Source organism: Lissotriton vulgaris, chromosome 12 (assembly GCF_964263255.1).
Source record: "Lissotriton vulgaris chromosome 12, aLisVul1.2, whole genome shotgun sequence".
Taxonomy (NCBI): domain Eukaryota; kingdom Metazoa; phylum Chordata; class Amphibia; order Caudata; family Salamandridae; genus Lissotriton; species Lissotriton vulgaris.
In genome coordinates this window covers 251,774,207-251,800,236 of record NC_141700.1, presented here as the reverse complement: position 1 = coordinate 251,800,236, position 26,030 = coordinate 251,774,207, and positions in this window count along the sequence as shown.

Genomic DNA, 26,030 nt, shown 5'->3' with positions numbered 1-26,030 from the left:
CCACCCTGTTTGTTCAGGTAGTGCATCGTCGTGGTGTTGTCCGTTTTGACGAGCACCGGGGAAGTTCCGATACGTGGCAGGAATGCCTGCAGAGCCAGATACACTGCCCTCAGTTCCAAGAGGTTGATGTGTAGTTGTTTCTCTTGGGCGTCCCATTTTCCGCTGACTCGAAGGTCCAACAGAACCGCGCCCCAGCCTTCCAGTGAGGCATCTGTCGTGATGACCAGAGGTGCCGGCGGCAGGAGGAACTGCAAGCCGGCCGTCAGGTGTGTCCGGTTTCTCCACCACAGAAGGGCCTTTGTGATGGCCGGTGTGATTGTGATAATGTCCTCGAAGGAGCCGGAACTCTGTTTCCATTGTGTCGCCAGCGCCTCCTGCAGGGGACGCATGCGGAGCCTGCAGTGTGGTATGAGGAGAATGCAGGAGGACATCATCCCTAGCAAGGAGGTGAATGTCCGGACTTTGATGCGAGACTTCTTGGCCACAGCCGCGGCCAGAGACAGTATTTTGTTGGTCCTGTCCTCCGAGGGGAAAGCCTTTGCGCGCTTCGTGTCCAAGGTAGCCCCCAGGAAGGTGATCCTCGTTGATGGAGTAGTGCAGGATTTTTTGAAGGTTGATCGTCAGACCCAGCTGTTGAAAGAGAGCGCTGCAGGCGTTGGAGGAAGCAGTCGCGCCCTCCGGGGAAGGCGCCTTCACCAGCCAGTCGTCCAGGTAGGGGAATACCTGGTGACCCCTTTGTCGCAGGAAGGCTGCCACCGGCGCCAAGCACTTCGTGAAGATACGTGGTGCAGATTTGAGGCCGAATGGCAAGACCTTGAACTGGTAATGTCTGCCTGCTATTTCGAACCGTAGGTACCTCCTGTGCCGTATGAGGATGGGGATATGGTAGTAGGCGTCCTGTAAGTCCAGGGAGACCATCGAGTCTCCTCTTTCCAGCGCCCCCAGGATCTCCTGGATTGTGACCATCCGGAAGGATTGACTCCGCAGGAAGGCGTTGAGCGCCCGGAGGTCTAAGATCGGCCTCCATTTGTCCCCTTTCTGTTGGACTAGGAAGAAGTGGGAATAAAAACCCTTCCCCTTCTGGGACTCTGGGACTCTTTCGATGGCTCCTTTGACCAACATGGCGGATACTTCCTTGAGAAGGAGGTGCAGGTGTTTGTGAGCACGCTTCAGTGGAGGAGTGTTGGGAGGGGTGTTGACCATTTCGAGGGAATGTCCAAATTGAATTATTCGTAGTACCCACCGATCCGTAGTGATTTTTCGCCAATTTTGGAGGAAGTGGGTCAGTTTTCCCCCAATTCGAAAGGATTGAGATGGTGGTGGGACTGGCTGGAGTAAATGGTCACTGGCGGCCGCCAGTGCCCTTCTTGGCGGATTTGCCTCTGAAGGACGACCTCCCATAGGACGACTGTCGGGTCTGTTGTTTGTGCTGGGGCTGGTTCCTGTTGCCGTAGGAGTAGGACGACCGATTTTGGTAGGAACCTCTGTAGGAGTACTGACCTCTGGAGCGGCCCCCCCGAAAGGACTGGTTCCGGGACTGGAGGGAGCCCAGAGCCCTCGCCGTATCGGTATCTTTCTTGATAGCCTGGAGTGCTTCGTCTATCTTCTCCCCAAAGAGAAATTGACCATCGAACGGCATGTCCAGCACCTTAGATTGGACCTCTTGTCGAAAGGACGTTGCTTTGAGCCAGCCTTGGCGGCGGAGCACGGCAGCCCCGGCCAACTGGCGGAATCCCGTCATGGCTGCGTCGATGGCGCAGTCGATGATTTCAGCCGCGGAGTTTTGTCCTTCCGCTAGGAGAGCTTTCACTTCGTCCTGGACCGTGGATGGCAGGCCTTGCAGATAGGGGGCTATGTCTTCCCATAGCTGGCGGTTGTAGCGCCCAAGTAGGGCGATGGAATTCGCCACTTTGATGGTCATGGCGGACGTGGTAGAGAACCGTTTGCCTATGGTGTCCAGTTTCCTTCCTTCCTTGTCTGGGGGTGCGGACAGCGGCGAGGAGGGGTTGCGGGATTGCTTTTGGGCCGCCTGAGTCACAACCGAGTCCGGTTTGGGGTGGCCGGTCAGGCAGGCTGGCGCGGTGATCGGGGCCTTATATTTTTTGTCTAGGCGCGGAACCACCGCAGGCACCGAGGCAGGCGTAAGCATCAGCTTCTTGCCCTGTTCCCACAGAAAGTCTATAAGTGGAATAGACTTGGCCAATTTCTGGCTGTGCTCCTTGAAATCATGGAGGAAGCATTCCGTTTCCGTGGATTCCACCGCCATGTGAAACCTCTTTGCTGCCCTGTCCACCAGTTTGTGGAAACCCCCAACGTCCGCCGTCTCAGATTGGCGCGGTCGCGGGGATGCCGGGGTAGACGAATGGTGTGATGACGCAGCATCGGCATCGTCGTCTCTGTGGTCCGAGTCAACGTCTTGCACTTCGCCTTCCTCCAAGTCCGTCTCCTCCTCCTCGCCTTCCGAGGAGTCCTCCACCTGAGGCTGGGGCCGAGTGCGAGGCTGGGGTTGGGTCCGAGGACGGGCCTGGAGAGCGGAAGGGCGCGAGGCCGACGGTTGCGCTTGGGTGACCGGCACCTGGGTTCCGCTGTCGGCATCCGGGAACCGTTGTTTATAGCCCTGCACCAGGGAGCGCAAATCGTTGACCAGAGACAGGGGCAAACAGATCATCGGGGTGTTCTCCGTGTTGACGTTCAAGGAGCGTTCCTGATACATAACTTCGTCCTGGTCCTCGTGAACGTCCTGGTTTTCCTCGTCGGACTCCTCACTCTGCAGTGTCACCTGCTCTTGCTCGGGTGCCAACTCTACCGTTGGGGGAACCGAGGAAGTTGGAATCGAGTGAATGGAGACTTCGACCAATCTAGATTCTTTCCAAGATGGCGCCGGGGTCTCTTCCGACGACGTGCGTGAAGATGGCGCGCCCGCCGTTGGTGACTTGAACGCCTCCGTTAGTGTCGATGGCATCAAATTCTGCGGGGATAAGGGAATCGCCGACTTACTGGTGGTAGAGCCTTCGACTTGAGATTTCTTGGGTGAAGGCGGACCCTTTGAACTTGACCTCGACCGTTTAGGTGACGATCCTTCGGTATGAGATGTCTTCGGCGAAGGCGTACCTTTAGATTTGGACCTCTTAGGTGACGAAGACGCAGATAGTGGCGATGGTCCGGTATTAGTCTTGGACGAAGGCTTCGGTGAATGGTCGAGGAGACCGGTGCGCCTGAGGACGCAGTGGTGGTCGTTGTGGCCGTCGCGGAGGGCGATGAGGCCGTAGTGGTCGACACAGTGGTCGAGACCGAGGTGGTCCGCTTAGTAGATGGAGCGGGTTTCTTGAACCTCTGGCCATCCTTAACAGACACGGAGGAGGTGGTGGAACGTGCCTCCGAAGGTTTCCTGTGCGCCTTCTTAGGAGGAGTGTCTGTCTCTCCAGGGGACTGCACCCTGGGTCTCTTCTTGGAGACTTTGGAGGTCACGGAGACACTACCCTCGGAAGATTCCAGAGTGTCTCGGACCTTAAGCCTGTCGAGCCATTCGAGAAGGCGAGCCTCTCTTTCCTTAACAGTCTTCTTTGGGAAGGCTCTACACACCCTACACTTGTCAGGGACATGGTCAGGGTACAGGCAATATAAGCACAGATCGTGCTTGTCCTCCGCTTGAATCCGCTGCTTGCCGCAGGAGGAACAGGCCCTGAGAAGGGCTTTCTTTTGCGAGTCCGCCATGGATGAAGCCTTCTTATTGGATTCCGACATGGGAGACAGTAGTCGAAGATAGGATATGTATTTTGTTTGTACAAAGTGTACTTCCAGCGAAGTTTGAGACTTCGAAGCAAGAAAAACCTGAAGAGCTCAGGTTGGAGACTCCCTAGCACAACGTGCGGTAGAAAATCTGAGGGACTGAGGCTCCTCCCGGGAAGGTTCTAGAGGGAGGTCGGAGCTGATTGGCTAACGATGAGAGTTCGGTCCTTTTTACATAAGGACGTGGAAAGGCCCCAAAGGGGAGGCCCTTCGGCCTATATTCTCTATGTATGTCCTAAGGACATTACTTTTTTATGTACCGGAGGCTCCCGTCTCGGCGACGGGGAATGATTCAGGCATGTGAATCTATGAAAGACACCCAAATACTGGATAAAGAGGCGATGAGGGTACGCTCCTCGGTGGAGGCTAAGATAAAGGTAGCAGAAGAGTGCCCTTTCTTGCATGACAAGTCGCAGCCCTCTCCTCCTTTGGGGACCGGTGTAAACCCACTCCTGCGCCCCCCCCTAAAACTCTCATATGAACCACTTCAAAATTAAATTAATGGAGGGCATGGGTCAAGCCATTAGCAGTAGAAATGGACCAATCACTATTTCTGAGCCACATACCATATGGCCATGAAATATTAACCTGCAGCGCCTAACAAACGATAACAGTAAGTAAAAGAGTAACTACAAATACACTGTATTCCTATGTGCCCCAGGAAAGCTTTCTATACAGAATGGGATCCTCGGGGGGCGAACGCGAAGTGTTTCCCCCCCCGGGGATTTTCGCCCGGATGGTCCAGACCAATCAACGTGATTGGTCAAGGGCAAGGAGCAGAGCGCGAGACAGGCAGGGCGATAATTAAGAAGGCGCGAGCGCATTGTTGCGCAGTTTGACAGGAGTCAGAGAGGGTCTTTTGCGAGGGATACCCGAAGCTTTTCCCGAGGAGCAGGGAAAATGGTGTCGCACGAGTGGCTTAGAGAGGCTCTTCGAGTGATAGCGGAAACTGGCAGAAATGACCTCTTGGTGGCAGGAACTGTGGATGCCGTCCCCCCCCCCCCCCCCCCCTATCAGGCCGCCGAGAAGGAATGGGGCGAAAGGAGCACTGCGAGCAGTGGTCGCATGCAGGGTGCCGCCGGGGGAGAGCAGAGGGCCTCTGAGGGCGCGTGCAGCGAGAGGAAGGAAGGCGCCGACGGTGAGAGGCAACCAGCTGACTGCGTTGGGGAGCCGGAGTGCGCGTTCACTTTCCTCAGGTTATCTGAGGGGGCCTGGCTGGTCCACGAGGCTGCCGGGTGAGTTTCAGGGCTGTCTCTGGGAGGGGCGGGTTGCCTGCGACAGTGGCCTGTACAGGAGTACAGCCAAACTGTTTTGCAGGCACAGATAGGCCGGTATTTATTATTTATTTTATTTATGCGATTTTATATAGCCCGAACTTTACCGAAGGTGTCAGAGCGCTTTACATAAGGACCAGTTGAAAAAATATAGGATTTAGGATTACATGCGTTACATAAAGGATACAAACAGAAAAACATTGCAAATGTACAAGATGTAAAGTCACACAAGGAGATACAAATGGATATACTCCAAGAGCCACACAGGAATGGCAGACAGCACAAAGGTCCACTGCATATACTAGTGACTAGAGCCATCTCCATATACATAGGGGAGGGATACAAATGGATATACTCTAAGAGTCACATAGGAATGGTAGAGAGCACAACAGTCTACTGCATATACTAGTGATTAGAGTTATCTCTATGTACATAGGGAAGGGATATGACTGGATGGCCCAGGCCAGTGGCATTTTTCAGTCTTCCCCAGTTTACGAGCACGGTGCACCCTCTGGAGGCTGTTAAGCAAGTGGAGGTTAGAATGGAGGCTGGCACGGAGGTGCCGCAGGCGTTACCATTAGTTGATTATTCCAGTGAGAGTGGACAAATGGTGGATTGAGCACGCCCGGGTGCAGGACAAACATCGTGGCAACAGCAACAAGGGGGGCATGGATAGCAGAGAGGGGGTAGTGGGGAGTTGGGAAGGGAGTGCCCTGCACAGGCTTACTGATCCCAGGAAGAAGAAGAAGAAGGTTGGTATTGCAGGAGCAGATAGCGGAGCAGCGGACAATAACAGGGCGGCTGCTGCGCACAGTGGCTAAAATGTGGAATTTTCAGCGGATTCCTCTCAGGCGGACAGGTTTTTAGAGCGAAGGCCTGTTTTTAAATTTGGAGAGCATATGATGGGGGGTGGGGGGGATGGCGAGCGTATAGGAGGAAGCCAACAAGTTATTTACCCTCAGAGTGCGTGGAACAGAGACAATGAAGTTGAAGTGAATGTGGGGAAGGGGAAAGTGCGGAAGGTGCTTGGAGATCTGGGGAGGTGGTCACACGTAAGGAAGCGGGAAGGGGGTGGGGGAGTGGGTCAACGAAATCTGCTAAATCTTTTCAGGTCGATCTGCATGAAGCGGCACCCCCGGATCAGCAAGAGAATCACGAGCGGATATCTCAAGCGGATCTCCGGAGGAGAGCAGAGCAATTACAAAGGGTAAGCTGCAGCGGTGGGGGGCTTGGGGTGTGGGGAAGAATACGGTGGGGGGTGCACACCTGGGGGACCAGGAACGAGAGGTGCAGCGGCCACTCAACGAAGCTACAGGTTCGCATGGCATGAATTCATAAGTTAATGGCATATCTTTCCAGCACATACACAATGATCCGATGTTTACCCCTTTTCTTTTAGGCTTCATATTGGAGTTAGTTAATAAAGGGTTTTTACATACGTCGATAGCAGGGAACTTAGCGGGGTCCCCTTTTATGGGCAACTTTTGGGGTTTTGACCCAGTCAACAGTGTCATAGCAAAAAAAAATATATATATATATATATATATATATATATATATATATATATATATATATATATATATATACTTAAAGGTTTGCAGAGATGAGGTTCCAAACAGATTAATGTAAGAGCTCCCATATCGTCTGAGTTGTTGCAGCACGTGCTGCTTCAATTACCGGGCTCTTGTTATGACTCCCACGTAGTCAGATTGTTCAGATTATGCAGGATATGGTTAATTTTTTGAGCATTCCGGGTTTCTGAATTGTTAGGTTTAAGGGGGGGGGGCCTGTTTTAGAGAGCTCTGACGTTTTTCTGGGAAGGGCAGGTTTTTAAAATCTGGTTGAAGAAGTGAGAAACAGATTAGCTAGGGCGGGTTACGCGGATACATTTGCATACTAGCCACACAGAAGGGTGCTGTCATGTGGGTGAGTGGAGGGTTTTTAAGCCTGCACAAGTTTTTTGTGGATGGACTGATTTTTGTGCACAAGTCAATGGACAAGATTTCTAGCCATCAGCTGCTGTAAGTACTACGAAGAGCTCTGTTACTCCTAGGTAGGGACCCATCCGAATTTGCTACTCACTCATTCAGGATTTGTGCAGCTTCGAAAGCGGCGAGATTGATTTTGGGTTGGGGAGCATTTAAAAAGATAGGCAGATGGCGTTCAGCGTGCTGTACGAGATATGTCCGGAAATATTTTTTAAAAAAAAAAACATGGTTTAATTAAAGGTTCATGTGTTAACACTCATTTTCTTTCATTTAGGTGACGTAAGGGGCTTGAGTACGAGTAAACAAAGAATATGGATTATATGCCTTTCATTTATCAAGTAGGCCGCGATTTTTGCTGCACACCAGATTTGCGAGCGAAATCTGGGCATCCCCAGTGCTGGACACGAACTTTACTGGTGCGGTAAAGTTGGAATGAGGTTGGAACATTTATTCCCTTTGCTTGGAAAAAATCAGATATGACGGAGGCGACCTACATCTGTTTGCTCCTACATTTGGGAGAAAATGACTTAGTAGCATTGTCTGGTTTAGCATTAATAAAGAAGATGCAGCTGGATCTAGCGTTGCTAAACAACAACTGGCCGGGGTACTAGAATTGTATAGTCTGAATTTGCGATCAGAAAACACTGTAGGAATGTGAGAAACCAAGCGGCAATGGAGAAAGCCAGGAAAACACTGAATAGGGACATGAAATTTTTTTTGGGTGGCCATGGGTATTCAGACCATTTTGCATGACAATATCACGGGTAGAGAAGGCCATTTACTTAGGGATGATGGCGTGCATCTGACTCAATTGGGAATGGCTTATTATATTCTTGAAATATGAGACATGTTATCTAAGGAGTTGAAGGTGGATTTATGGGTCTCTGCGAGAGGGGTGGGCAGAATAAAAAACAAAAAAACAAAAAAAACAGGATAAGTGCAAGTTGGGGTGGGGTCAGGAAAAATCCTTGGTTTTTCCTGAGTGGCGGAATAGGGGGGGTCAATGTCTAGAGCGGACTTGACCGTCCTTCATGAGAGAGGGTGGGGGGAGGATCAGGATGGGGGAAAAAGGAAGGAAAAACAAGGAAATGGAAATATGTTCAAATATGGGGTGAATTCAGAAAATGACGCTTATGTTTTGGTTTTGGAAAATAACAGTTACAAGGAATAAAGATTAAAAGAAATGTATGGTTTTGGCTTAAAGTGCAAAATTGTATGGTTTTGATATTATATATATAAAATATAGAGTTAATAAGTTGATATTAGAAAATTGCCTGATCTTATGAATAAAGTGGCCTTTTATGCTACAGGTGATGTTGTCTCTTTCAGTTGGGGTCTGGGCTGTTCTGGGCGACTGCAGTTGGTACAGATTATGCAATGGCAACCAAAACTGTAAGCTTTACACCTTCTAATAGGCCGAAACAGTTCAGAAACAACACTGATGATCAAAATGGTGTTTACCCCACCTGGCCTTCATTCAATTAGCCTAAACGATAAGAAAATGGTCTGTTTAGGATGTGTGATGCATGCAGCATCAGCACCTGTACGACAACCAGCTGCACAAACAGTTAGGGAGCATAACTACCCCCTTCAATTACACAATATAGAAAACAGGTCATATGTGGTTTTCCAGCAAAGCACCCAAACAAGTTTAAGTCAGAACACGTATGATGAACAGATCTGTGACCCTGAATAGCCAAAGAGATATCCCAGTCAATCAGGTGGTATCCATCAAGCACTGCTTGTCACCCCGGAGGGTCTTCAGGCGCTTGCTTCTGGTCTCAGTTGAACAGCCAGGTTTTGAATCCCTTCCTGAACTCGGCCAGTGATGGTGCAGTGCAGAGGTGAAGGGGTACTCCAATGAGCTGCTAACAGTTGCCACTCACAAGCAGTGATCGGAAGCTCACAAGTTCACACCCCGCAAAGACGACTTAGCCTCACATCACTTGAAGAACAGCAATCCATTACGATAAATTGGGCGGAAATAGTAACATCTGCTAGATACACTGCTTACAAATGCAGATCTGCAGTATCAAGTCTTATAAAAGAACCAACTAGTAGCCACTTACCACCACCATGAATGTAAAATCCCAGGAGGTTCCCCTAACGTGATATTTTTCTCCCACCGGATCTGCAAAACAAAAAGAAACAGGTGAAGGGTTGACATGTTCATTCAACGGCCATGGAAGTCACCTAAAACAGAGTAGCACAGATGCAAACCCAAGAGGAAACAAAAGTGACCAATTATGCAAGCAATACCCCCTGACTTGCAATGAAAGCTCAAAGTAAATGAAGGACACCTACCTCTGACAACAACGTCTGTGCGGACTTCTGGGCTCCGACATGCAGCAAATACTCAGACGTACAAGGCTAATCTGTGGAAGGACAATAAAGAGAAGCAGCTGAATAAAGAGTATAACCATGTTACATCACAAGCCCCCGTGCCCCCCCTGAAGACACGCAAAACAGAAGAGACGGACTTATCAGGGATAAAAGTCTTATCTGGGACAGAACAGTCTCCTTTGTATATGAAAGTGCCTCTCCCCCAACAGCACTGTCAAACAGGATGTGGTTCTCAGCCACCGCCTGGATCCACCCCTTCTTCAGTTAGTATTTGCATTACCAACAAATTCTGAATTCTAAAGGTTAACACATTTGGCGAGGATTACTGTGCTTCTTTGTTCTGTACCCCTCACTACACACATACACCCACAAGGAGGGCGGTTTAAACACAGGGATAACAATGGAGCCTGAGCGTCTTCGGCCACGGGGGTCAAGGCATCAGAATGAAGAGCACAGGAAGACATACACGCTGCTGTGCCTGAAAGGTGTCGACACCAGGCCTAAAACAACTACTACCCCCACTTCAGAAAACCAGCAGCTTCAACATCGTACACCCCCCCTACAAATAAAAACACATCCAATGGAGCAGGAACGAAATAACCCCTTTAACTAAAATCCAGGCAATGCACAAAAATACACTGAGTCTGGGGCAACAAAACCAAGCCCTCACAAAAAAGGTGCAATAAAAGGGCTTGATAGCGCGGAAACAGGGCGCTCAGTAACTCCTCTAAGAATATAAATACGCAGGATGGGCCCCCAACGTTGAGACTTGTAAGGACGTCCCCACCAAACAACACAGGGCCGCGAACAATAAAAGCACTGTGGGTAAAACAAAAAAACAGTGTATACAATCACCCAATAAAACAAGGAGAAATGCAACACCAAAAAACTACAACAAACCACACACCCAAGAGAATTAATTCCAAAACTGCCCGGTACCGCGGGGGCTAACACTCTCCCTAACCTAGGGGCTTCAATAATAAACATGCCACCCGGTGTGACGGGTTGTAGGGTACATTGCAAGAATGACGGACTGAGGAAGGCTACAACAACGACTCCCAGCGTAGGGGTCAAAATGTGCCCCCTCCCCCATGCTTGGGGCTCAGAAACCGTGTTCCATGGAGGAGGTGAGCAACCCCGTTCACGCCGGTGGAGACCCTTAATCCAGAGGCCGTCAACACGTACATGTACACGTACAGGATCTGTACATGCCCCCCTCCAAGCAAGCATTGAACAATGCCGCTCCCTCCATCCAGGGGGGTAGCAGAGGCACCAAAGGGGTCCAAGAAATGAGCAGGCCCCCCCTCCAGCCATGAAGTAAACACTACCCATCCATCCAGGGGGTGCAGTGACCCGTCCATTCACAGGGGTGTTCAATGGGCGCTGCACATGAGGGGGGAACAATCAGATCTCGGTTGGGGCGCCCTGTTCCTGCCCGTCTGAAGGTACCGCCGAGCCGGACATGGTGCTGGCGTGGCTCCTGCTGAATTAAGCGTCCTGCTCCGCTCGGCCTCGATCCTCTGTGCTCGATTATTCCCTGCTTGGCTGTCAGAGCGTCTCCTGGGCCCGGACCCCATCCTCTCTCCCGGAACTTTCGCTGCTCTGCCCGGCACAGCAACATTTCGACAACCGGCAGCGGCGGCGGCTCTAGGACACCCGCTCTCCAGCGCGCACAGGATGTGGGCGGAGCCAAGCAGGGGACGCTGATACTTCCATCAGCCAATGGCGACCGGCAACCGACGTGCGCTATCCCGAGGGCCCGAGAACGTCAATCAAGAACGTAGTTGAATCTGGTGGTGTAGTCCAGGGAAAAGAAGGAAGGGAAGGCCTGAAAATGGAGAGGAAGGCAGAGGGATAGAGGAGAAATGAAACGAATAGAACCCATGGAGAACAAGGAAGGATGATAAACAAGCTGAGGATTGCGAAACACGAGACGAGACGCAGTGCCGTGAGCGTGCACATCAGCTGTAGCGGCGCAAGCTGAAAATCGCTGGAGAAGACACGCCGACCTCCGAGTCTGCCTGCTGCGGAGTGCTCGGTGAGTGGGGTTGGGGGGGGTTGGGGGGTGAGTGGGGGGGGGCAGAGAGGGAGGGGATGTGTGTGTCTGTGTGTGTGTGTGTGTGTGTGTGTGAACAGTATGCCATCTCTTGTCTCACTGTAAGCAGTTGAAACAATGCTGGTTTGCCTGCGGGACAGGAGATGTGCGCGTTCGTGTGCCTGTAGGTGCGCGTCCACAGTCCGAATCGCCGTGCGTGCCCCGGGCTGTCTCCCTTGAGAGCCGACTTAACAGCAATAGGTCTCGAGCGAGACCTAAAAAAGGGGAGGCAGCGTCCCGCACTTATCTTCACACGTATGCAGCACCGAAGAAAGATGAAGTTTGACGAGGGACAGCACCTGTTACCGAGGCTGGAGGTTCCTGATTGGATGGATTTGTTTTGTTTAGAACTTCATGGTTTCCCTAGGATCATGGGAAATGAAGTCCAATGTTATGTTGTTGGTTAACATGGCTGCTGTTAGAAATAAAGAAATGCATGTTCCTCGCCTCCGTGTCCAGATACAGAATTATTTGTGCAATATATTCACTTGGGTGCATATGTTACATGCCCTTTAGGCATATTTACTAATACTCTGTGCAGGGTTTGTGTCACAAATGAGGAAAAAACCTGCTCAAGGCGTAGAATTGGGATTAATTTTCCAATGCAGAACTTGTTTTACACTGGAAAATTGCCATGAAATAGTTTATAGTATAGCTATGGGCTATTTTGCACTCCAGTGCTTGAAGGTGGCGTGCCTTGGGTGGTACATAGGCATTTACATGCCACAATCCTTGAATTTTGATGTAAATTCCTATCTACTAAAAAAGGTTGACAGGGATTTGCTTTAAAAATGTAGACCTGCTCAAGGCAAGCTTTATGTTGGAGATACGTGTTCTTTTCTCAACACCTTTCCAACTTTTCATGTGTGCTGTGCTGTGCAGTATGCATATAAAAGTACTCAACTGTGTCTAAGCACAGCATTTTGTACTGGAAGGGTATTCTTCCACAACAAAATCAATGCTAAACATCACATAGACTCTCTTGCACAAGGGTGCAAGAGTGTGTGATGGGTGCAAGGCAGCTAAAAATGCAAGAGCACAGTAGGAGAGAAAATCAGTGTATTAACTTAGTAGATGTGGTGGTGTTCTGCTCTCCCCTTTTCACGCAACACAGAGCAGCGTCTTTCAATATATTTTTACGGACAACCAAAAAACGTGTGCATTTATTCATCACAGGTTGTCTCCTTTGCATGGACATTCACATTTTAGAAAATACAAATAAAGAATCCCGGGAGTGCACATGGAAATCTATGAAATCTATGTAAAGCATTCTTTTTCATGCACAATCCTTCTTCAGTACACATACCTTTAAGGATTGGATGATTTTTTTTTAAAATTATTTTGAAAATATTGTTCCATGTGAAGAAATCCATCCCCCAAGAATTCCAAGATGCATGAGGGAGTTAGACAAATTTGCACAACAAATATACGCACTTCAACTTTTTTAAACTGACTTTATCCCATGTGTGAAATGTGTCAGAAGAGTGGAGTGAAGTCATGTGCAAATATGAAGAATATTGCAAATACATGTATCACGTTTTAGCACATGTAGGATTTACCTGAAAATTCGAGTTTCGGCAAAAAGACGTTTTAGCAACAGGTACAATAAAAATAAAATAAAAAGAATTTCAAAAGTAATCCTTTTTGCAAGTCTACTAACACTAAAAGTTTATTTTACTCAATGTGTGAAATATGCACACAGTTTAGGAAAACAGGCATAAGTTACATTTGTCACATAGAGAAGTGACTTACATCTGCTTCTTCCTGCATTTAGAAATATTTTTTTCTGTTAATTAGGATAATGGACGTACCTTATTTTCACATGAGAGCGTTGTTTATTCATGGAGTATGTTCCAACCTTTTTTGCAAGTATGGCCCGCATGGATAATGTGATTCATGTGGCAATAAATAACAAACGTACTGATTGCGCAGCCATTCCATTCCCTGGCTCAACTTTATCTCCAAGAGTGCACCTCCTCATTCCTCACTATAGGCTTGATTCACAAAGGAAATTGTAGTTTTAACACCTTTGCTGCGGCGGCAATTCCGCAGCAGCGCTAGGGGGGAGGGGGGGACCGCGCGGTGCTCCCATGCTCGTGACGGAACCGCTCCGTCACGAGCCTCAGGCGCGATGTGTTTGTGACAGAGCGGTTCCGTCACGGCCCCGCCCGCTCAATAGAACGCGCCGCGCAGGCGCGCCGAGCGGGCTGTGACGGAACCGCTCCGTCACCAGCACAGCGCGACCGAGGCTGGTGACGGAGCGGTTCCGTCACCAGCATGGAAGGGGTTAAAAGTGAGTTTACGAACACTTTTCTTTTTTTTACGCCTACCAGAAATCCATAAACGGAATACTGGCAGACATGAATGGTTTTGAAAATACAGAGAAATCTGCATTTATAATTCACACTCAAGGAGTGGGAAATGGACATTCCACATGGATGTCGATTCACAAAACTGCCAATGGTAGCAGACCCCGCTGCCTATGACCCCCGAAGGACATCAGAAGAAGTGACACAGTATGACCCTTTAACTTGATTACCTAACTAGAAGTGACATTGTGTAACCTTTTTAGCATAATGAAATCACAGAAAGTGACAGAATGAAAGTGGATGGAAAATTACTACCAGAACATCTCACTGTAGCAAGGATACAATAAAAACGTTAAATACATAAAAAAATACCACAGATCCCACTAAAACTGCACCTACATATGTAGTCAGACCGCGACAATATGTTCACATATATTACTTCAAGGAAAAAGTAGCCCTTCTTAACTTTGCACTATGTACATGGTGTGATGACTTTGACAAATACCTGACCAATGAGGCTCAGAAATGTTCAATGGCATATTAAGTGAAAATCCATATAATATTTAATAGCTCATTACATAAGACAAAATTGGGACATGGCCTGGGTTGCTTCTGGTAACTACTGCCAAATATCATATTAGAATATGTGACATTACAACGCATACCATTACAACGCATGCTTTTACAAGGCAGACTTTACAACACACCGACCATTACAATGCATTTCTTTATAACGCATACCATTACAACACAGCCTCATAGAAGTACAGTAAAACTGCCTTTACAACGCATATCATTACAACACATACCATTACTAAGTATGCAATTGGAACGCATGTTACTAATCATCAAATATGATTTTTAATACCCCCTACCTAAAATACAGGATAACATTTAAAAAATATTTACACAACACAAATGTCAAAATTTTAAAACAATTCCCGAAGTAAAGTACTCATAAAAAGCAGTAACATTTCCTATGTTAAAACGCTGTACTGGCATTTGGAAAAGAAGCGTGTTCATTCTAGAATTCCAGACACAACAACACTGGTGTTGTTCCTCTATTTGCACTCCACCAGTACAGTAAAGATCTACACAAAATTACTGTTGTTCTAAAAAGGAACGATTAGAACACTTTTTTCTTCAGAACATATGATAAACATACATTCTGATAGATTCTGACCCAAGTGAAAAAATACATTCCAAAAAATATTTTCTTTAAAATTTTCAAAAACCCGTAAAAACATTTAAATTCAGCCAACTACCATGTTGTGCTCAGTAGTACACTGACTTCCGTGGTGACCGCACGCTGCTGAGGTGCGAGGAGAAAAAAAACAATTTCCTAGACAGACAAAGCCACCTATTGACTCAAGTAAGTGAAACGTAAATATAAATACACTTCATAAGAACACCAATAATTTCCAAACCTAATATTAATTAAACAAATCTCACAAATTCACAGATTCTGAACATAAACCAACAGCCTTATGATTGAAGAACATTACATGGAGGAAAACCACTGAAAGATTGAATTAAATTATTTTTGACTACAAAAAATAAAAATAAATAAATTACCTCAGGGAAGGTGCTGGTCAGTGGTGTTGTGCTAAATTAATATTCCAACTCTAGTCTATTGATAGAAGCTTCCTTGTTCCAGGGAGTTGCGCACTTGTTACTAACTGATGTAAATGGCGGAATGAATGATGAGATCCACATTAGCAACAATAGACGAGTACTTAAATGGCCATTTATATTGGACCATGGTGAGATTCTCGACGAAATTTATGCACTTTTTGCGGGGACCTTTGGATCATTTATAGGCTCCCCTGTAGATGAAGAAAACCCTGCTTGTTTTATGTCACTTCACCCCAAAAATTTTTTAGACCTAAAAATGTTAGTCACTAAAATGCCCAAGAAAAACCAACAAAAAACACAGAATCTGTCCCATAGTAAACCATGGTATGATAGACTCTGTAGGGAATCTAAAGGGGCGCTTTTATTTGCTATTAAATCTAAATCAGTAGAAGATATAAAAATAGCGAGGAATAATTATAAACAGGCACAAAAGGCTTCAAAAAAAGCTTGGGAGGAAGAAAACTGGGCAGATATGTTGATAGCTGTCAAATCAAACGATAGTGTAGGCTTCTGGAGGTTAGTCGCCAATGGTAACCATGTAGGGAGAGTGGTAAAGGACGTCTATCTTGACGAGCTAACATGGGTCAACCACTTCACCAACCTTTACAAAAAGTACGACACTGTCCCAAGAGTATATGACGACGATGCCCCGTGCCTTAAACACCCTACTGACTGCCTGGGCTTCACACTAGGAGAAACCGAGGCGGCAATAAACTCAGTAAAAAATAGCAAAGCGGCAGGCCTAGACAAGATTCCAGGGGACTTGTACAAGCATGACCTAAAGGTATGGGCACCATACGTAAACTACCTGTGTAACAAGTTATCCCTTAGTCTAGATTTCCCTGAAAGTTGGAGGGGAGCAGAAATTGTTTTAATTTTTAAAAAAGGGGATCGGTTGGATCCTTCTAATTATCGGCCAATCAGCCTGATGGACATTCTCCAGAAAATCTATTCGAGACACATTTTAACCCATGTCAACGACTGGATGGAGGAGAATGCAATTTTAACCAAATATCAAGCTGGCTTCTGATGTAAAGTTAGCACAATCGACCAAGTATTCAGATTTTGCTGCCTATACTGGAAATATGTACACATTAAAAAGGGACATTTATACGTTGCTTTCGTTGACTTGAGAGCAGCGTTTGATTTAGTGCCACGTGACCTTTTATGGAGAACACTGAGTGTAGCAGGGCTGCCAAATAGCCTGTTGGTACAGATAAAAGAGCTGCATGCAGGGAACTTTGCCAAAGTCCGATGGGGCCCAAACGGGGAACTGACCCAAAAAATACCTATCGAGCGTGGCGTTCGCCAAGGCTGCGTATTGGCCCCCACACTTTTCTCCCTCTTTGTGAACGACATCCCTGCACATCTAGAGGGATGTATAAATGATTCACCGAAATTGAATGGAGAAAAGGTAACATCATTATTATTTGCAGATGACACCATTTTGATTTCCCAAACTAAGAAAGGTCTCCAGGCACTACTCAATTCCTTTAGTGATTATTGCAGTACGAAAGGACTGGAAATTAACTGGAAAAAAACAAAATGTATGGCCCTCAACCCACCAAAACCAGATAAAGGCTGTTTAACTCTGAATGGTGAGAAACTGGAATCGGTCCCAAATTTTTCATATCCAGGGGTTACGCTAGATTCTAATTTGTCCTGGCGGGCTCAGATTGAAAAAAGTAAGTTGGCATTCATACAGAATGTAAAGCCTATCCTTAGGAAACAAAGTCTGAGTACTAGCAAAGCTGTGTCTCCAGTAGTTGAGCTATTCAAATGTAAGGTCCAACCAGCAGCATTATATGGTGCAGAAATTTGGGGGCCCATGTCAAAGGACTCCTTCTACGTCATGGATAACAACTTTATGAGAAGTCTTGCAAGGGCTCCAAGAGGCACTCCTCTAGTGCCACTTCAGTTGGATCTAAACGTTAAAAGAACAGACCACTACACAATTATTCGGTCACTAATGTTATGGGTTAGACTTTGGCGGGTGCCTGAACTGTATGATTATAGAGATGGTTTAAAAGAGATAATGGGGTTGGATAATTCAAACACCATCCCCTGGCTAAAACACGTCAAAACCTGGTTCACCAAAATAAGTCTAAAACACTTTTGGGAGAATCCAGAATGTTTACCGCCTAACTCAAAACTGATTGTAAAAAGGGCTTTTTGGAGTTTCGTGGTTAACATGGTAACAAATGTGTCTAATGCTGGAACCCTAGTGACCAACTTTCTCAGTTTCAAGGATGAGCCTCTTTTTGAAGCTTTTCTTGATGAGATCGAGCCCCCACTTGCCAAAACCCTATTTTTAAAACTAAGATATGGGAATCTTATGACTAAAACAACTTTGGCACGCTGGACTAGGGGGTCTAATGGTCCGACTCCAGTGGCAGATGAAACCTGTACTATGTGTAATTGTAATCAGATAGAAGACGACCTTCATATCCTTTTCTTCTGCTCCGCCTATGCACTGGCCAGAAGAAGATGGATCAAGCCCTTATGCCTATTATTAGAAGTAAGATCCTGTTATCAGGCCCTAAGAATAATTAAAACAGACACAACCCAAACAATAGTATTTAGTGTCAGTCGATTCCTACATTCAATTTTTTTTCTACCGAATAAAAAAGGGCAAAAACTGTAATATAAACGAAATAAGGCCACAAGACCAAATGTGTCTTAGAAATTCTATAAGGACCTCTGGTATTTTAGAATTGTTTGTGCTTAGAGGAAGTTTTATTGGAGAAATTTACTTTTATTCATGTATTTCTTCTTTTTTAAGTTTATAAATGTTTTATCATACTAAATGTATTCAAAAAAGTGACAAAATGCATATTTAAATGAACTGTGTTGTGACTCTTTTATGGCATTTAAGCCGAAATAAAGAAATTTGAATTGAATATTCCAACTCCATTGGGTGCTGGCTTCAGGGAAGGTGCTGGTCAGTGGTGGGGGCAACATTACTATTCCACCACCACCGGGTGCTAGACTCAGGTAAGGTGCTGGTCAGTGGCGGGGAGCAAAATTACTATTCCAACACCACTGGGTGCTGGCCTCAGGGGAGGTGCTGGTTAGTGGTGTGGGGCAAAATTAATATTCCAACTCCATTGGATGCTGGACTCAAGGAAGGTGCTGGTCAGTGGTGGGGGCAAAACTACTATTTCAACAACACTGGGTGCTGGCCTCAGGGAAAGTGCTGGTCAGTGGTAAGGGGGGGCAAAGCTACTATTTCAACATCACCGGGTGCTGACACATGTGGGAGGCAAAATTACTATTCCAACCCCACTGGGTTCTGGCCTCGGGGAAGGCGTTGGTCAGTGGTGGGGGCCAAAATTACCATTCCAACTCCACTGGGTGCTTGCCACAGGGAAGGTGCTGGTCAGTGCTGGGAGCACAATTATTATCCCAACTCCACCGGGTGCTGGCCTCAGGGAAGGTGCTGGTCAGTGGTGGGGGCAACATTACCATTCCATCTCCACTGGGTACTGGCCTCAGGAAAGGGGGTTGTCAGTTGTAGGCCACGAAATGTAATGCATTTACAATAAAACATACAGACATTATCGGTTTTTTCCACAGGACTTGCAACTAACTTATCAAAAAGGACCAAACAAAAACATCATCTGGACTCAAATCCATCAACACCCACACTTGTAAAAAAAGAGAAAGACCTTGGGCCAGATGTATCAAGCTATTTTTTAGTCGCAAACGCTGCAAGTCGCTAAAAAACAGCGTTTGCGACTAAAAAATAGGTAAATGGTATGTATCATGCAAAAAGCCTCGCAATATTAAGGAATCGCAAATTTTGCGATTCCTTAATATTGCGTAAGCATTTAAGAAATCGCAAATTGCGATTTCTTAAATGCTATGTATGAAGCATTTCATTTTTGCGAATATTGGTTAAGAAATCGCAAATTACCACCAACTTGTAGTTGGTGGTAATTAGCGAATTCTTTTACAAATGCAGTTTTTGCAATTTGTAAAGGTGCCATGTGACGCTGATACATGCCCTTAGGGCATGTATGTGCGCCATATGTGCACACATGTAATTTTCTGGGGTGCAGCAGGGTGTCCTTGAGACACCCCTGCACCCTTGAAATTATTCTCAATATGCGATTCGCAAAATGCGAATCGCAAGTTGAGAATAATTTCACATTCATTCCTATGGGCCTTCTGGCCCATAGAAATGAATGGGAAATTATTCCTTAATTGCGATTAGCAATTTGCTAATCGCAATTAAGGAATTTTAAGAAATCGCTAAAAAATAGCGAATTTTTACATACATACCATTTTGCAATTCTCAAATAGCGATTCCTTAAAAATCGCTATTTGAGAATCGCAAAAGGGTATCTTGATAAATCTGGCCCCTTGAGAGGTAAAATGTTTGCAAAACCTAATTTTTCAACCCAAACAAAGCAAATACATATCTCTTAAGAACCCACACAAAAACACAACCAACAATCAGTTAAAAAAAAGAGAGCAAAAAACTTATTTTGAATATCTCTATTTATGTCAACTTTACCTTACATGCTACCCAACCACCCCAGAAGGGAGTACTCCAACTCTAGAATATCTACTGGAAGAAGACCTGAACAACCAAAAGACCAAAGAAACTACCAAAAGTAAAAACAGATATTAACAATTTAAAAAACCTGTCTTTCTTTTCACAGGCGTGAACTACAAATCACAGGTTATTTCCCTTCCAGTTTAAAAAATTCATTGTGGCCCCCGAACATTCCTAGTCCCAAGGTGATGGGTGGCCCCACAAAAAATCTTGGTATATGGTTTGGGGAGGACCTAAGATTCGAGGACCACATAAAGAAACTAGCAAAGACATGCTTTGCCACTCTGAGAAGACTAACAAGATTTTTCCCATTGCTCCCCAGAGAAGCAAAAGAGACTGTTGCCCGAGCTCTAATCTTTGCAAGACTGGACTATGCGAACGCTCTGTTTAGCGGTATCCCTGCCTATCTGGTCAAACGCTTGCAGGTTATCCAGAACGCCGCTGTCCGCCTCTTGTTCAATGTTCCAAGATGGAAGAGCGTCCGCTCTCACATGCGCAGCCTTCATTGGCTGCCAGTGTCTCAGCGCATCTTGTTTAAATCCCTAGTGCTCTCGTTTAGAGCAATTCACGATCAAGGGCCTGCCTATCTGAAGAAACAATTTACCTTCTATGCCCCTCCACGAGCTCTCATATCGTCCTCCCTGTTTATGATGACTCTTCCTCGCTTCAAGCGAACCAGACTAGGGGGTCAGTCTATAGCCGTGGTTGCTGCCCGCGCCTGGAATGCCCTTCCCCTCCACCTGCGCTCCATTCAGTGCGTAGACCAATTTAAGAAATGTCTGAAAACCCATCTATTTACCAGTATGGCATAAGCTGGTCTCTGCTCTGTCTTCTCTGCCTTTCTCCATCGCGCCAGGATACTCCCAAGTAATAGAGCGCGCTATAAAATGGTTTATACATACATACATACATACAGTGCAAAATCATAGTTGGCAAAGTCAGAGTCCAGCAACAGAATAAAGAACATGTTCTTAGAAAAGTCAATAGGCAGTCGAGAAATAATAACCACATTTTATTTACAGGTTTTAACTAATAAACATTTCTATTTGTAACTCTCTAACACAAAATTACTTTTTCTACCCTGTTTAACAGGCAAAAACAATATGGCCACAGGAAGAGGGGCAACCTACATCAAATCTAACAGAGGCAATTGACTGCTAAAGTACGGTGGCCACCTTTAGTATAAGGAAAGATTAACTGAGCCCAGAATTCATTGGAGATGTGTGCAGTATTATGTATCGCATTGCACAGGCTGAGAGGTTATTCTTGGTGACATTGTTGAAAAAGCACTGAGAATAAACAATCTCCCTCTGCAACGGAGATTGAGGGTAAAGAGAACATCCAGCAAATCAAAGCTTTTGCATCTACCTCCAATGAACCCTGTGGCTCAGTTTTGAGGGAGTTATCCCAAAACATACCTATGCATATTGCAAGTTCTATACCACAATTCCTAATCTCCGCAGCTGCAGAATTATACAAAGAACTAAACAGGCAAGTAACCCACAACAAGTAACACACCTGACCTACACCGACATTAACATTCCCCCTGAGCTTACTTTAACCTTTACTAAAAGAACTTCTCTTTTGTACGACTAAAAAAACCCTCAGAAAAGATTACAAATTTTTAGCACACCCCATGACCTTGTAACTTTGGAGAATAGTGATATTTGGATGATGGACGGGACCTTTAAATCCACACCCCATCCATTCACCCAAATATACACTATTCACGCCAATATCAATAACACTACAGTTCCTATAGCGTACAGTTTACTCCCTAATAAGCAAACCTCAACGTGCACTGGATTTTTAACAAAGGAAAAATCTAAAACACTCAATAAAAGTCCTAGAAAAGTGATAATTGGTTTTGAATTACCCATGATAAACACCATTAATAAATTATATCCCGATACCCAAATTCAAGGGTGGTTTTTTTCACTTTTCACAGGCCTATTGCAGAAACAATGCAAAAAACCTCCTTATTTGAGGATTACATTTCAGACAGTAAATTGCAGTATGAATTAAAGAAACTAACAGCTTTATGCTTTGTACCTCCTGACAGTATGGATGAATGGATGAATTCTACACATCAATTACTGAATCTGAGTATTTTACAACAAATGATGGCTCCCTTACTAAATTATTTTGAGGACAGCGGGATTGGCTATCCAAGCAGGTCGGGTCGCAGGAGGAAGCAAAGGTTCCCTGTTGAATGGTGGAACTGTTACACAACCTGCTTAGAGGGAGATGCAATAACTAATAATGCCATAGTGGGGTGGCACAACTTATTCAACAAATCAATCAGAAAACCTCACCCAAACTTTTATAATTTCTTCGAAATTTAGAGGAATGAGAATAGCACAGTCATTGAAAGGTAGCCTGAACCCACATCTTTAAAAAAGAACAAAATGAATATTGTTATATTTCATATAGGTACCCCATGTAGGTGGAGGCAAAATTGCAACCTTTCACCTATATTCTTCCCTACATTACATACATAACGGTTCTTAGGGATGGACCTTTTACCTCGATACAACACTGCATTCAGAACGCGGGTTTTCCCCGAGTTCGAATCTCATACATTATGCATGAGGTTTCTTGAAGCACAGCAGGACTACTGTCTCCTGCATAATATCTTTACATAAAGTTCAGGCCCAACGTCATCCTTTAGGCCGACACAGTAACACAGCAAGTTAGGACCTCTGGGGAGACCTATGGGAATATATGCATCATGTCTTGCTTAGAAAGATGGATGAGACCATGACTTCCCGGCTGACACACTGACCAGAGATGCTGAGGTTCCTGCATGCAGACACTTCAGCTTGCAGTGGTCTAACATCCCTCACGGGGTGTCCAACTCGAGACCAGGATGGGGTCCCGTTATTCTCTCATACTCAGGTAAGGGGATGACTAAATCCTAGAGGGATTCTTGGCATAACACCTACACGGATGCTAGGTAAATTTAGGTACATCTAGTTAGGGAGGCATCCTAGGAGTGCGCACTTCTTATCATGTATTTATGTACTTGTATATATTAATGATTACTTCAAAATGGTAGAACTGTACCATTATCAGAGGGTGAACTCCGGGATATCAATTCCCGCTGCTGTTAACGAATGACAGCGACCAGACTCCTATACGAGTGGGGAACAGACTACTAGGGGCGTAATCAGGAAAGCCGCGGCCAGTAGAAGAGACACACCCACCTTTCGTGTTTTTTTCACAGAGAGGCCAGGAGATGGAGAGGGGAGGAGCTGACCCCGGAAGTGCTGTTTCGCCGGCACAACGGACGAGCCAGAGCACAGCCCCCTGACACCAGCCTGGCAGAGGAAGGAGCAGATCAAGCATTTCCATATCCCCAACCCTGGAGAGAGAAGACTAAACAGGAAGAAGACCACCCCACCCCTGTAGTAAAACCTAAAACCTAAGACTGAGACCCCTGATAATACAGCACTAACCGTTAGACAATATATTCAGCCTTCACGTCTGTATATCCGACCCGCCCTCTCACAAGTGGTGTCAGAAGTGGGATCCAGCGGACACATAGAGGCTGCACTGGTAAAAATGGCAGGGAACCAGGAACACCTGGGTAAGGGGATGGAACGGTTCCTCACAGTGGTGGAGGAGGATCGAGACAAGATACAGAAGGTGCTGACAGGGCAAGATCAGGCCCACAGGGCATCCATGGATAAACTCACCGAGGCCCTGGGACATCAGAGGGGACCCACCTCCCTTTCATCCATGGTTCTTCAACGATATGTCAGTGGGGAAGATCCAGATTTGTATTAACAACTTTGAATGGATAGCCACTGCGGCGGCCTGGCCCGCGGACCGGTGGGAACAGTATCTGGGACCCCTCCTTTCAGGAGATCTGCAAGCGGCCTATCAAGCTGCAACAATCCAAGGCATGGTCCCCTATGCAGACATTAAACAATGCATTATGGAACGACTAGGAGTAGATGATGAGTCCTATAGGCTAAAGCTATGGCAAATAAAAGAAGGACCCCAGGAAACCCCTCGAGTACTGTATTTCCGGGTGAAGGACATGACAGATCGATGGCCGAAGCCTGCAACTACCGATAAAGACGGCATTATGTCCAAGATATACTTGGAACAATACTTGACCTCCCTCCATCCACCCATACAGAGATGGGTACGGCAACAGGCCCATCTCACATTAGAAACAGCAGTGGAAATAGTCAGCGCATACAGCCGTGCTCATGCAATACGAAAGGGGAAGGATGATCCTTCATGGAAATCTGGCAGCTCTGGACCCCACAGACCCTCTCGTCCACCTATTGTAAAGAAACCGGAACCCATAATCATCATTCCAGGAACTCCCGGAACCCCAGTAATCAGACCCCCTCCTCCAGGACCACAGTGTTTTCATTGCGGAGGAATGGAACACATCGCCCGGTTCTGTCCACAAAAGGAAGAACCCATGGAGATAGGGATGGCTCGCAATTATTATTGTTCCCCCTCTGAAAAAAGACCTCCTTTGTATCACTGTAAAGTGACGGTGAATGGGCCACCAGCCATTGCCTTGGCTGACACAGGTTGCCGCCAAAGTGTCATAAGACCTCAGGACCTGGAACCCTGGATCGGACCCATTGACGGGACTGTCACTATCCGTTGTGTTCACGGCAAAACCAAGCAGTATCCCACTACGACTCGGGCACCTCTTTAAAAGTGGGACTCATCCCCAGTTTGCCGGAGCAGGTCATTCTTGGGAACGACTACCCGAACCTACCCCAGATGATAAAGAAATCCCCGACTAAAGAAGAGGACTGGTGGGTCAAGGAACCTTTTTCTGGTGAAGAAAACCAGGAGTGGCCAAGATCCAAACCACGGAAAAGCAGGAAACAAAGAAGGGCAGAAAAAGGAAAGACCCCTCAGTATTGCCTGTCTTACCAGAGGACACTCCCTGGGAAACGGATAGAAATTTCTGTGCCACTCAACGGGAAGATCCTGTTCTACAAGAAGCTTGGAACACTACTCTAGAACAAGAGGATTCCCTACACTCCTCTAGAACAAGGTCCATATTTCTTCACTACAAACGGGTTGTTGTACCGAAAAGGAAGCCCCACCCAGACTCACCAGTTATTGATCCCGGTACCCTTTAGAGAAAAGGTATTATTTTTGGCCCATAGCCACCTGTTGGGGGACATTTCGGGACTGAGAAACAGATTACAGAACGTTTCTACTGGCCCAGCATTTACCAACAAGTAAAATTGTACTGTAGGGAATGCCCCAAATGCCAGAAAAATAGCAGGTATAGGCCTCCCTGAGCACCCCTACGTCCTCTCCCTATCATAGAGGAACTCTTCCGTAGAGTAGGGATGGACAATATAGAACCCCTGCTACCTTCTCAAAGTGGGTGTCGATATGTTTTACTCATTGTTGATTATGCTACCCGGTTTCCGGAAGCGATGCCCTTATGCCGTCGGATGCTACCAATATTGTGAAGGCTATGATAACTGTATTCTGGCGAGTAGGATTCCTGAAAGAGATCTTAACAGATCAGGGGACCCCATTCATATACAAGGTTATGAGACAGGTGTGTGCCCAGTTGGGGATCCATCAGATACGTACCGCCGCATATCACCCCCAAACGGATGGACTAGTTGAATAGTATAATGCCACACTTAAGACCACTCTCAAAAAGCTCTTAGCCTTAGAAACAAGGAAATGGGAGGATATGCTACCCCTAGCTTTATTCGCAGTGCGATGTAAAGTATAGAAAAGAACTGGTTACTCACAATTCGAGTTATTATATGGCCATCAGCCTCGAACACTGCTGGAAATGGCTCAGGAAAAATGGGAAACGGAACCAGATAACACCAAGCCATTGGTGGAATATGTGTCCAATCTTAAAACCCACTTAGGTCAGATTAGAGCCATTGTTCATACCAACCTAGAAGAAGCCCAAGCGGCACAAAAGGCACAGTACGACAAAACGGCCAAGGAGAGATCCTTCACAGTAGGCAATGCCATACTGCTCATGATTGCCTCTTCCGACCACAAATTGTTGGGACA